Here is a 14139-nt window from a genome sequence, read left to right as displayed (position 1 = left end):
GCTTGTGCTACAACTTTTGAGAGATTTATGGAAGTAAATCCTGAGATAAGACCATAGGACACAGGAGCAGAATTAGGTCATTCAGCCCATCAAGTCTGTTCTACCATTTCATCATGGCTGATCCAATTCGCTCTGAAACCCATTCTTCCATAACCTTTCATGCCCTGACTAATCAAGAACCTATCAACCTCTGCCTTAAATTAACCCAATCACCTGGCCTCCACAATTGCCTGTGGCAAAGAATTCCACAGATTCACCACCCTCTGGCTAAAGCAATTTCTCCTCATCACCAACCTAACTAGGCATCCCTCTATTCTGAGGCTGTGTCCTCTGGTCTTAAACTCCCACCCTGTAGGAAACACCCTCTCCAAATCCACTCCACCAAGGCCTTTCAACATTTGATAGGTTTCAATGAGATCCCTCTCATTCTTCTAAATTCCAGTGAGGCGGAGCTGAGTGATGACGGTGCCAAATGGTGACTCCTTTGCTTGCATCTTCGGAAACAGCTTTATTTATATCTTTGTTATCTCCCCCCCACCCCCCGCCTTCAAGGTTCTTTTGCTGACCCTTACCTGGAGTTATTCTATGTTCTATGTTCTATACTCTGACGTCAGATCCTTGTGGGAATGGGACTCGTTCTCAGGGTCTCACGACCAGCCATTTTTCGATATGTCAAGGATGCGGCCTGGAAGGCTAGCGCGCCGTCAGGGTGCTGGATTTTCGTGGCTCTGGAGGCGGGCTGTTTCAAGGCTGGTGCTGCTGCCTGATGCGTCTCGGGAGAACAAGGAAGATCTGAAGCAGCAGGCTTGTTGTTGGCTGTGTGCCAGGAGGCACAGAGCTTGGAAAAAGCGATGCAACAGACTTTTAATGCCATAAATCAGCAAGTTGTTCTGTTATGTCTCTCCTCTCGCTGTGAAATGGGGACACCTCTTTTTCCCTCAGGAGGGAGAGAGAGAGAAAGAGAGCACCTGTGGTATGTCAAGCACCGAGTGAACGAGTAGTCTTCGGGGTACTGCATGTCTGTGTCTTTATTGATGCTTTGCTGCACGCCTGAGTGCTTGGTGGGGGGTGCCGATGCTTTTTTGCTGGTGGGAGAGGTGGGGGGGGGGTTCATTGCCTTGCTGCTGTTTGTGCAGGGGAGGGGGGAGCTGTGGGGTTCTAACATTTAACTGTCATTCATTCTTTGGGGCACTCTGTTTTGTGGATGTTTGTCATCAGTAATGCATCCTTGGATCATCGGGTGTTTCGGGTCTTTCATCATTAGACACCCTCCCTGAGGCGACCCAGCCAGAGTTGATCAAGCTCGGGCAGGATGTATATTATATACACTTCTCTGACATCAAGTGTACCTACTGAAATCTACTGAAACCTATTGAGTAAAGGCTCAGATCGTTCCTCGTATAAGCCTTTAATTCCCAGAATCATTCTTCTGTACCTCCTATGAACCATCTCCAATGTCACCACTACTTTCTTAAACAAGAAGCCCAAAACTGTTCATAATACTCCAAGTAAGGCATCACCAGTACCTTATAAAGACTTTGCATTATATTCTTGCTTTTATATTCTAGCCCTCTTAAAATGAATGCAAACATTGCATTTGCCTTCTTCACTACTAACTCAACCTGCAAATTAACCTTTAAGGAATCCTGCACGAGAACCCCCAAGTCAATGCTTATATTCCTTCTACCAAAGTGCATGACCATACACCTCACGACACTTAATTCCATTTATCACATCTTTGTCCACGTCTTTCAGCGGCCTCCCTGCTTACTTAACACAACCTGCCTCTTCGTATCATCCATGAACTTGATCACAAACCCATCAATTCAATTATCCAAATCAATGACATACAACCAGAAAAGAAGTGGTCCCAACACCAATCCCTGTAGAACATCACTATTCATGACAGCCAATCAGAAATGGCTCCCTTTGTTCCCATTATTTGCCTATCAATCAGCCAATATTCTATCCAAGTTAGTATCTTTCCTGTATTATCATGGGCTCTTATTGTTGAGCAGAAATATGTGTAGCACCTTGTCAAAGGCCTTCTGAAAATTCAAGTACACAACATCAACCAATTTTCCTCTAGCTATCCAGTTGCTTATTTTTCAAAGAATTCTAACAGATTTGTAAGGCAAGATTTTCCCTTAAGGAAACAATGCTGACTTTGGCCTATTTTATCTATTGATTCTTGAAAGATCATTAATAATGATTCCATAATCTCTTCAGTTACCTCTTTCAGAACTCTGCAGTGCAGTCCATCTGGCCTTGGTGACATCCACCTTCAGATCTTTCAATTTCTCAAGCACCTTCTCCCTAGTAATAGCAACTGCACTCACTTCTGTCCAATAACACTCTCAAACTTCCAGCATACTGCTAGATAATTCCATAATGAAGACTGATTTTTTTTGTCCCCCATTATTACCTTTCTAGCATCATTTTCCAGTAGTCCAATATGCTCTTTCACCTCTCTGTTACGCTCTATGTGTCTGAAAAAAATTTTGGTATCTTATTTGATACTGTTGGCTAGCTTACCTTTATCTTATCTTTGCCCACCCCATCCCTAATGGCATTTTTGTTGCCTTCTATTAATTTTTAAATGTTTCCCAATCCTCTAACTTTTCACTAATTTTTGTTCTAGTGTATGCCCTTTCTTTTGCTTTTATGTTGGCTTTGATTTCTCGTCAGCTACGGTTGCCTTTATAAGTAGTATACTACTACTTATTTGGGATGTATTTATTCTTCCAAATTGCTTCCAGAAATTCCAGCCAATGCTGCTCTGCCATCATCCCCACTAATGTCCCTTTCCCATCAACTTTGGCCATCTCTTCTCTCATACCTCTGTAAATCCTTTTACTCCACTGTAATACTGACACATCTGACTTCAGCTTCTCCCCCTCAAATTGCAGAGTGAATTCTTTCAAATTATGATCACTGCCTCTTAAGAGCTCCTTTAGGTTAAACACCCTAATCAAATTTAAATCCAGAACAGCTGTTCCCCCCAGTGGATTTAGCCCCAAGCTGCTCTAAAAAGTCATCTTGTAGGCATTCTACAAATTCTCTTTTAGGATCCAGCACCAACCTGATTTTCTCAGTCTACCTGCATATTGAAATCCTACATGACTATTGTAACATTGCCATTTTGGCATGCCTTTTCAATCACCTTATGTAATTTATAGCCCACATCCTGGCTACTGTTTGGAGGCCTGTATATTAACGCCTATCAGGATCTTTTTACTGTAGCAGTTTTTAAACTCTATCCACAAGGACTCTACATCTTCTGATCCTTTGTCAGCTCTTTCTAAGGATTTGATTTCATTTTTTACGAACAGAACCCCAGCCCCTCTGCCTACCTGCTGGTCCTTTCAATACAATGTGTATCCTTGGATGTTAAGCTCCCAACTATAATCTTCTTTCAGCCATAAGTCAGTGATGTCATACCTGCCAATACGGCTGCATCACAAGATCATCTACCGTATTCTGTATACAGCGAGCATTCAAATACAATTTGGAGAAGGAAGTCTGAGAATCGGAGCGGGAGTGTGGAGGAAGACATTTTGAATTTTTCGGGTTTTATCGGCGTTCAGAGAGGCTGGACTGCGCAGGCGTATGACATTGAGCAGTGAAGCAAGTAAGATTTAAAAGGAACAGAGCCTTATACAGCGGGCAGCGTAGTTTGCGGGCTGCGGAGTGAGCCAGGAGCAGAGTGAAGGCTTAAGGGCTTCAGTTCAATGGGCTTAGGCGGAAACAGGTGAGGCGAAGAGAGCTTGGTATTCATTTTTTGTTGTTATTTGAGGAGAGGGGAAGTATGAGTGTGAGGGCAGCTATTGTTCTCAGCGCCAGATGTGGGAGGTCCTGGAGTCTCCAGGCCTCCCGGATGTCCACATCTGCGCCAGGTGCGCCCAGATGCAGCTCCTAAGGGACTGCGTTAGGGAACTGGAGCTGCAGCTTGATGACCTTCGTCTGGTCAGGGAGAGTGAGGAGTTGATAGAGAGGAGTTACAGGCAGGGCCACAGGAGGCAGACAAGTGGGTCACGGCTAGGAGGGGGAAGAGGAAGGGTCAGGTAATAGAGAGTACCCCTGTGGCTGTGCCCCTTGACAATAGGTACTCCTGTTTGAGTACCGTTGGGGGGGACAGCTTACCTGGGGGAAGCAACAGTAGCCGTGCCTCTGACACAGAGTCCAGCCCTGTAGCTCAGAAGGGTAGGGAAAGGAAGAGGAGGGCAGTAGTAATAGGTGACTTGATAGTAAGGGAGTCAGATAGGCGATTCTGTGAACGCAGTCCGGAGAACCGGATGGTAGTTTGCCTCCCTGGTGCCAGGGTCCGGGATATTTCTGATCGTGTTCAAGATATCCTGAAGTGGCAGGGAGAGGATCCAGAGGTCATGGTACATATAGGTACTAATGACATAGGTGGGAAAAGGTCCTGAAAGGAGAACATGGGGAGTTAGGAGGGGAGTTAGGAAGGGAGTTGAGAAGAAGGACCGCAAAGGTAGTAATCTCGGGATTACTGCCTGTGCTACGCGACAGTGAGAGTAGGAATGCAATAAGGTGGAGCATAAATGCGTGGCTGAGGGATTGGAGCAGGGGGCAGGGATTCAAGTTTTTGGATCATTGGGACATCTTTTGGCGCAGGTGTGACCTGTACAAAAAGGACGGGTTACACTTGAATCCTAGGGGGACCAATATCCTGGCGGGGAGATTTGCGAGGGCTACTGAGGTGACTTTAAACTAGAATGGTTGAGGGGTGGGAATCAAATTAAACAGACTAGGAGAGAGGAGGTTAGTTCACAAATAGAGAAAACTAGTAGACAGTGTGTGAGGGAGGATAGGCAGGGGACAGAGATCAGGAGCACTCAGACCAAAGATGCAGGGGACAAGGAAGAAAAAGATAACAAAGTTGTTTGCTCCATTAAGGATAAGAGAGTAAGAGGTGGAGAGTTTCTTAAATGCATCTATTTTAATGCTAGGAGCATTGTAAGAAAGGTGGATGGGCTTACAGCATAGATTGATACCTGAAAATATGATGTTGTAGCTATTAGTGAAACGTGGTTGCAGGAGGGGTGTGCCTGGCAACTAAATATTCCAGGATTTCGTTGCTTCACGTGTGATAGAATAGCAGGGGCAAGAGCAGGAGGTGTTGCATTGCTTGTCAGAGAAAAAATAACAGTGGTCCCCTGGCAGGATAGATTAGTGGACTCGTCCAGGGAGGCTATTTGGGTGGAATTGAGGAATAGGAAAGGTGTAGTGACGTTTATAGGGGTGTATTATAGACCACCTAATGGGGACCGAGAACTGGAGGAGCAAATTTGTAAGGAGATAGCTGATATTTGTAGTTAGCACAAGGTTGTGATTGTGCGAGATTTTAATTTTCCACACATAGACTGGGAAGCCCATTCTGTAAAAGAGCTGGATGGTTTGGAGTTTGTCAAATGTGTGCAAGATAGGTTTTTGCAGCAATACATAGAGATACCAACTAGAGAAGGGGCAGTGTTGGATCTCCTGTTAGAGAATGAGATAGGGCAGGTGATGGAGGTGTGTGTTGGGGAGCACTTCGGGTCCAGTGATCACAACACCATTAGTTTCAATATAATTATGGAGAAGGATAGGACTGGACCCAGGGTTGAGAATTTTTATTTGGAGAAAGGCTAACTTTGAGGATATGCGAAAGGATTTAGAAGGAGTGGATTGGGACAATTTGTTTTATGGGAAGGATGCAATAGAGAAATGGAGGTCATTTAAAGGTGAAATTTTGAGGGTACAGGATCTTTAGGTTCCTGTTAGGTTGAAAGGAAAGGTTAAAAGTTTGAGAGAGCCATGGTTTTCAAGGGATAGAGGAAACTTGGTTTGGAAAAAGAGAGGGATTTACAATAAATATAGGCAGCCTGGAGTTAATGAGGTGCTCGAGGAATATAAATAATGTAAAAAAGAAGCTTAAGAAAGAAATTAGAAAAGCTAAGAGATATGAGGCAGCTTTAGCAAGTAAGGTGAAGATAAATCCAAAGGGTTTCTACAGTTATATAAAGACCAAAAGGACAGTGAAGGATAAAATTGGTCCCTTAGAGAACCAGAGTGGACGGCTATGTGCGGAGCCAAAAGAGATGAGGGAGATTTTGAACAATTTCTTTTCTTTGGTATTCACTAAGGAGAAGCATATTGAAGTGTGTAAGGTAAAGGAAACAAGAAGTGTAGTTATGGAAAGTATGACGATTAAAGAAGAGGAAATACTGGCGCTTTTAAGGAATATAAAAGTGGATAAGTCTCCGGGTCCAGACAAGATATTCCCTAGGTCCTTGAGGGAAGTTTGTGTGGAAATAGCAGGGGCTCTGACAGAAATATTTCAAATGTCATTAGAAAAGGGGATAGTGCCAGAGGATTGGCGTATTGCTCATGTGGTTCCATTGTTTAAAAAGGGTTCTAAGAGTAAATCTAGCAATTATCGGCCCGTGAGTTTGACGTTGGTGGTGGGTAAATTGATGGAAAGTATTCTTAGAAATGGTATATATACTTATCTGGATAGACAGGGTCTGCTTAGGAACAGTCAACATGGATTTGTGCGTGGAAGGTCATGTTTGACAAATCTTATTGAATTTTTTGAAGAGGTTACTAGGAAAGTTGACGAGAGTAAAGCGGTGGATGTTGTCTATACGGACTTCAGTAAGGCCTTTGACAAGGTTCCACATGGAAGGTTAGTTAGGAAGGTTCAATCGTTAGGCATTAATATTGAAATAGTAAAATGGATTCAGCAGTGGCTGGATGGGAGATGCCAGAGAGTAGTGGTGGATAACTGTGTGTCAGATTGGAGGACGGTGTGTAGCGGTGTGCCTCAGGGATCCGTACTGGGTCCAGTGTTGTTTGTCATATATATTAATGATCTGGATGATGGGGTAGTAAATTGGATTAGTAAATTTGCAAACGATACTAAGATAGGTGGCGTTATGGATAATGAAGTAGGTTTTCAAAGCTTGCAGAGAGATTTAGACCAGTTGGAAGAGTGAGCTGAAAGATGGCAGATGGAGTTTAATGCTGAAAAATGTGAGGTGCTACATTTTGGTAGGACTAATCAAAATAGGACATACATGGTAAATGGTAGGACATTGAAGAATGCAGTAGAACAGAGGGATCTAGGAATAATGGTGCATAGTTTCCTGAGGGTGGAATCTCATGTGGATAGGGTGGTGACGAAAGCTTTTGGCATGCTGGCCTTTATTAATCAGGGTATTGAGTATAGGAGTTGGGATATAATGTTGAAATTGTATTAAGGCCAAATTTGGAGTATTGTGTACAGTTCTGATCATCGAATTATAGGAAAGATGTCAACAAAATTGAGAGAGTACAGAGGAGGTTTACTAAAATGTTGCCTGGGTTTCATCTCCTAAGTTACAGAGAAAGGTTGAACAAGTTGGGACTTTATTCTTTGGAGCGTAGAAGGCTGAGAGGGGACTTGATAGAGGTGTTTAAAATTATGAGGGGGATAGTTAGAGTTGACATGGATAGGCTTTTTCCATTGAGAGTGGGGGAGATTCAAACAAGAGGACATGAGTTGAGAGTTAAAGAGCAAAAGTTTAGGAGTAACACGAGGGGGAACTTATTTACTCAGAGAGTGGTAGCCGTGTGGAACGAGCTTCCAGCAGAAGTGGTTGAGGCAGGTTTGATATTGTTGTTTAAAGTTAATTTGGATAGATATATGGAGAGGAAGGGAATGGAGGGTTATGGACCGAGTGCAGGTCGGTGGGACTAGGTGAGAGTAGGAGTTCGGCATGGACTAGAAGGGCCGAGATGGCCTGTTTCCATGCTGTAATGGTTATATGGTTATAACACCTTCAGTCCTGTATCTGTCATCCTTTTTGATTTTGTTTCTGCTGTGGGCCGAATCAAAGGTGATGATAAGTAAGCATACAGGAGGGAGATAGAAAATGTGGCTGAGTACTGTCATAACAATAACCTCTTAATGTCAGCAAGACCCAGGAACTGATTGTGGACTTCAAGAGAGGGAATCCAGAGGTCCATGAGCCAGTCCTCATCAGAGGAAGAGAGGGTTAGCAACTTTAAATTCCTGGGTGTTACTATTTCAGAGACCCTGTTGTGAACCTAGCATGTGTGTAATTGCAAAGAAAGCATGACAGCATCTCTACTTCTCAAGAGTCTGGGGAAATTTGGCATGGCATCTAAAACTTTGACAACCTTCTATAGATGTGTAGTGGAGAGAGTGTATTAATTGGCTGCATCACAGCCCGGTATGGAAACACCAATGCCTTTGAACAGAGAATCCTGTAGTGGATTCAGCCCAGTACATCACGGGTAAATCCTTCCTAACCACTGAGCACATTTACATAAAACACTGGCGTAGGAAAGCAGCATCCATGATTAAACCTCCTCACTACCTAGGCCATGGTCTTTTCTCACTGCTGCCATTAGGAAGAAGGTACAAGAGCATCAGGTTCAAGAACAGTTTCAACCCCAGAACCATCAGGCTCTGGAACAAAAGGGGATAACTGCACTCACTTGCCCATCCATTGAAGTGTTCCCACAACCAATGATCTCACTTTAAGGACTCCATATCTTGTTATTTCATGTTCTAGTTATTTATTTATTGCTATTTATTTATATTTGCATTTGTACAGTTTGTTGCACTCCAGTTGATCTTTCATTGATCTTGCTATAGTTACTAATCTATAGAATGAAAATGAATCTCAGGGTTATATGTGGTGACATATATGTACTTTGATAATAATATTTACTTTGAACTTTTACACTGCAGCTCATCCCACTGACTGTAATTTAGCCCTATCATCTGCTTGTCCTTCCTGATGGTCTCACTACACACTGCCCCTGCTTGTAAACCAACAGCCCTATCACTCAGTTCATATTCCCCTGCCAAATTAGTTTAAACCATCCTGAACAGCTCAAGTAAACCAACCCAGGATATTGGTCCCCCTCAGGTTCAGATATAACCCATCCATTTTGTACAGGCTGTACCTTCCCCAGAAGAGATCTCAATGATCCAGAAATCTGAAATCTTGACCCCTGCACCAGTTTCTCAGCCACAGATTCATCTGCCAAATCATCTTATTCTTGCCCTCACTGGTACACGGCACAGGCAGCAATCCAGAGATATGCTAGCCTAGAGGTTCTGCTTTTCAGCATTCTACCTCGCTCTCCAAATTCTCTTTTCAGGCCTAAATCCCTTTTCCCCACCCACGTCATTGGTGTAGCAAGACTTCTGGCTGTTTACTCTCCCTCTTTAGAATGCAGTAGAACCAATCCAAGTCATCTATGACAGTGGCACCTGGGAGGCAACAAAACACATCCACAGAATCTTGTGTCTACTCCTCTAACTAAAGAACCTCCTGTCACTACTACAGTCCTCTTCTCCACTCCCCCCTTCCTTCTGAGCCACAGTGCCAGAAACGCAGTCGCTGCAGTTCCACTCCCCACTCCCCCCAAAGTATTCTTATTATTGAAGGGAACAGACACAAGTTTCTCTATACTGGCTGCCCATTTCTCCTCCCTCTCCTGACAATCACCCAACTCTTGCAACCTAGCGGATGACTACCTCCTGTAGCTCCTATCATCTCCTCAGTATCCCATAAGTGCCAAAGGTCATCAAGCCGCAGCTCGTTACACCTGGTGCAGATGTGGTTATTTAGGAGGCTTGAGGTCTAGGATTCCCACATCTCATATAAAGAATGCAAGACAGCCCCTGAAACGATTCTCACTGCTCTATGCGCTAACAGACGAGGAACAAAGAAGAAGAAACACAACAGATACTGACCTCGCCATAATCTCACAAAAGCCCGTGAGCCTCTGTTTCTCCATACTGTTGAGAATACTTTCTACGTTATCCTCTTCACCACCAACCTCCATGTCGTCTGCAAACTTACTAACCCAGCCTTCCATTTCCTCATCCAAGTTATTTATAAAAATTACAAAGAGAAGAGGGTCCCAGAACAGATATCTGTGGAACACCACTAGTCCCCAGTTCTGGACAGAACACGCTCCAGTTACTACCACCTTCTGCGGGCAAGTTAATTCTGAATCCACACAGGTTTCCCTGGATCAAATGCCACATTTCTGAATGAGCCTATCATGGGAACCTCATCAAATTACCTAGTAAAATCCATATTGCACATCCATTGCTCTGCTTTCATCAATCTGCTTTGTCACTTGTGTCTCAGTGAATTCAATCCGGCTTGTGAGGCACAACCTGCTCCACGAATACAGAATAGTACAGCACAGGAACAGACCCATTAGCTCACCACATGAGCCTAGCATAAGGCAGTCTAAACAAATCCCATGTGCTGGCACACAATCTGTAGACCTATATTTTGCCTGCTCAAGTTTAAATACCCGTTGAATGTAACTATCATATCTGTTTACACCACTTCCCATAGCAGTGCATTCCAGAGCATTCATAGATCTCTTTTAAGCTTTCCCCCTTCTCATCTAAAAGCTATACCCACTACTTGATCTGGAAAGACCGGATAGGCTAGAACTACTTTGCCCAGAACCACAAAAATGTTTATAAAATCATGAGGGGCAAAGATAAGATGGAGAGTCATAGTCCTCTTACCCCAGAGTCAGGGAATCTAAAGCTAGAGTGTATAGGTGTAAGATGAGAAGGGATAGATTTAAATGGAACCTGAGAAGTCAGTTTTCCCACTCAGAGGGTGGTGGATAAATGGGAATAGCTGCCAATGACAGAGGCAGATATGTTTACAATGATTAAAAGATAGCTGTGGTACATCTGATTACAATGATTAAAAGATAATTGAAGTACATGCAGTTCAGGAAAGCATTTTGGTCAACAAGAACAAATTGGGCTGAAGGGCTTATTTTAGTGCTATACAATTCTATACTGCTATAGTGCAGCATCTGTAACTGTACTGTACTTTGCAAATGTATGTAATATCTTAACATAATAGTGTTTCAAAACAACATGTATTATGCTTGTCTAATCTAAACATAAAGCCGCAAACAACTAAGTGCTTTCATTATTGCATTTTTTTTTTGTTTTGTTGATGCAAGTATTAACACAATTAAATCTGTCAAACTTTAATTATTAAATGAGAAATAACTACTAAGCAGGGCAGCTGAAAATCTGAAGAGCATAGCAAAACACACTTCATACATAGTAAAGTAGTATGTATCATAAGAGTAATCAGATGAAATCCCATTATGCTGGAAAATGGGAAAGTAAATATGCACACTGATGATCAGTCCATCTCAAGACATAATTAAGTTTCCAATTACACTTAATGGTAGGGTGAGAACATTAACTGTTATGCTAAGATGTAAGCTTATACTAAGTAATCTACCACATATTACTTGGTTGGTACATCCAGACAGATGAGCCTTAATGCTGTCAGCAAATCAAGCTCAACATGGGTTAAAGAAAATTTCCTTCTTCACTTTTGTTTTTGTTTTCAGCACCAACTTGAATGGATGGAGCCAATGATCTCTAAATTTAAATGCATCTCTGACAGACTCACTTGAACTCGTTGCTATGTGTGTGATTTTTTTTTCGGAATAGATAACACTATTGCAATAGAATGGCATTGTTCATTTTATGGAAACATATTCCTACCTTAATAAAATAGCACATCAACTAACTAACCACATGCAAAGACACACGACATGCAATAATATTAAAACCAGCATGCCGGTTTGCATAGGCATCACATTTCATGACAGATGCGAAGCTTTCTTAAAATATACTTGCTTCTCAGCTATAACCTCTAATAGAAAGCTGTGTCAGTTTTATGGATTTTTGACCAACTGCACAATTTAACATTTCATTTAAGGATTCAAAGGAAAAGAATCACTAACAGAATAAACACGAGCATTAAAGGACATGCCAAGTTTTATAAAACACTTTAAATCTTTTTAAAACACATTAATATGAAGTATTGTCTTCCGCAGATTGCAAAGTTGGGACCTCATACAATAACGTTGATGTAAAGTAACTGCACATGAAAATCAAAACATTACGTTTCTGGATCTTGAACATGAACATCATGTACTCAGCTCAAAATGACCTCACCATTCACAATTACATTTATCAAGATATTCATGTGGAATACTTGAGCAATGGTAGATTGGCAATCATGCTTAACACTATTTGCAAAGTAGTGTACAGTCTGCTGGTTGGTTATTAATTTTAAATTTACAGTAAAATTATTTAGACCTTTCAGAGAAATTTATTTGAAACACACCCATCCATTTTTAGCTAAATATTATGAGTTTTAGTTTCAGCTATTGCCAACTATTTTCCATCTTACCAGCCGTTATTCAGTAAGGTTCAATGGGCCAAATGGCCTAATTCTACTTCTATATCTTATGGTCTTATAAAATCTGATTCTCTTCATTCCCAACAGAGTTTAGATTTTAAAAAAATCAAAGCACTGATTACAGAGACTATAAATAAACTAATATGCAAGTAGGTTGTTCTGTCTTACTAACTGTATCTGTTTAAATTATATTTTCCACGTCTGTATACTGTTGAGCACAATGCTACTGCAAATCTGATCAAAGCAAGAGAAAGAGTTACTTTTCCATCATTAACTTCAGGACGCACATCATGCCCAGGTGCCTTACACTGCAAAAGTTAAAAGCAATGATTCCTGGAGCTTTATGTGCTCTACCACTATGAATGAATTTAGAGACAAAGGGTGCAAATTGACTATCCTGATGCAGGGTCTGGAATTGAAATATTGAGCTATACGGTACTGTGCAAAAGTCTAAGGCACATACAGTTGCAAGAAAAAGTTTTTGAATCTTTTGCAATTACCTGGTTTTCTGCATTAATTACTTTTAAAATGTGGTCTGATCTTCCTTTAGTCACAATAATAGACAAACACCATCTCCCTCAACTAATAACACACAAACAATTCCACTTTTCATGTCTTTATTCAACACATTGTTGAATCATTCACAGTCCAGGCTGGAAAAAGTATGTGAACCCTTGTATTTAATAACTAGTAGATCCTCTTTCAGGAGCAATAACCACCAACAAACGCTTCCTGTAGCTGCTGATCAGACTTGAACAATGGTGAGGAGGAACTTTAGATCATTCCTCCATACAAAACTGTTTCAGTTCATTAATAATCTTGGGAAACCAAGCATGAACAGACCACTTTAGGTCATGCCACAGCATCTCAATTGGGTTAAGGTCTGGACTTTAACTTGGCCATTCCAAAGCACAAATTTTCTTCTTTTTAAAACATTCTCTTATGTTTCAAATCGTTGTCTGTTGCAGCATCCAACTTCTATTGAGCTTCAAGTGACAGACCGCTTCCCTGACATTCTCCTGTAAAATGTCTTGATACAATTTTGAATTCATTGTTCCCTCAACGATTGCAAGCTGTCTAGGCCCTTCCATGATGCTGCTTACAACCTTGCTTCACAGTTGGGATGAGGTTTTGGTGTTGGTGTGCAGTGCTCTATTTCCTCCAAACATAGTGGTATGCATTTCTCCCAGAAAGTTCAATTTTTCTCTCATCTGTCCACAGAACACTGTCCCAGAAGTGCTGTAGAACATTCAGGTGGGCTTTTGCAAACTTGAGATATGCAGCAATTTTTTTTGTTTTGTTTTTGGAGAGCAGTGGTTTCTTCTGTGGTGTCCTTCTATGAACACCACTCTTGTTCAGTGTTTTTCTCATATTGGACACAAGAACAGAGAATTTAGCAAATTTTAGAGATTTCTGCAGGTCTTTTGCTGTTACTCTTGGGTTTTTTTTCCACCTCCTTCAGCATTGCACGTATGCTCTTGGTGTGATCATTGCAGGACACCCACTCCTAGGGAGAGTAGCAACAGCACTGAATTTCTTCTATTTGTAGACAATTTCTCTTTCTGTTGACTGATGAATACTCTGGTTAGAAATGCTTTTGTAACCTTTTCCAGATTCATGCATCTCTACAATTCTTCTAAGGTCTTCTGAAAGTTGTTTGATCCAGGCATGATGCATATTAACATACCTTTCTTGAGAAGTGCAGGATCCACCAGTAACCTGTGTCTTTTTTTTATATATGGCAGGGGACTTCTGCAACCCACATCTCCAATTTCATCTCATTTCATTGATTGGAACACCTGATTGCAAATAGCTTTTGTAGAAGGCATTAACCCAGAGGTTCACATAC

General features: G+C 41.7%; 1 protein-coding gene across 4 annotated transcripts in view; it reads right to left on the bottom strand.

Moving 5' to 3' along the window:
* Positions 1-14139, bottom strand: part of akt3a (v-akt murine thymoma viral oncogene homolog 3a) — a 484690-nt gene that overhangs the window by 27655 nt on the left and 442896 nt on the right. The window lies entirely within an intron of this gene.

The sequence above is a fragment of the Mobula birostris genome, chromosome 8, assembly GCF_030028105.1.
Source record: "Mobula birostris isolate sMobBir1 chromosome 8, sMobBir1.hap1, whole genome shotgun sequence".
Lineage (NCBI taxonomy): Eukaryota > Metazoa > Chordata > Chondrichthyes > Myliobatiformes > Myliobatidae > Mobula > Mobula birostris.
The sequence above is the reverse complement of the archived record's forward strand: the minus strand, read 5'-3'. Positions and strand labels throughout refer to the sequence as shown.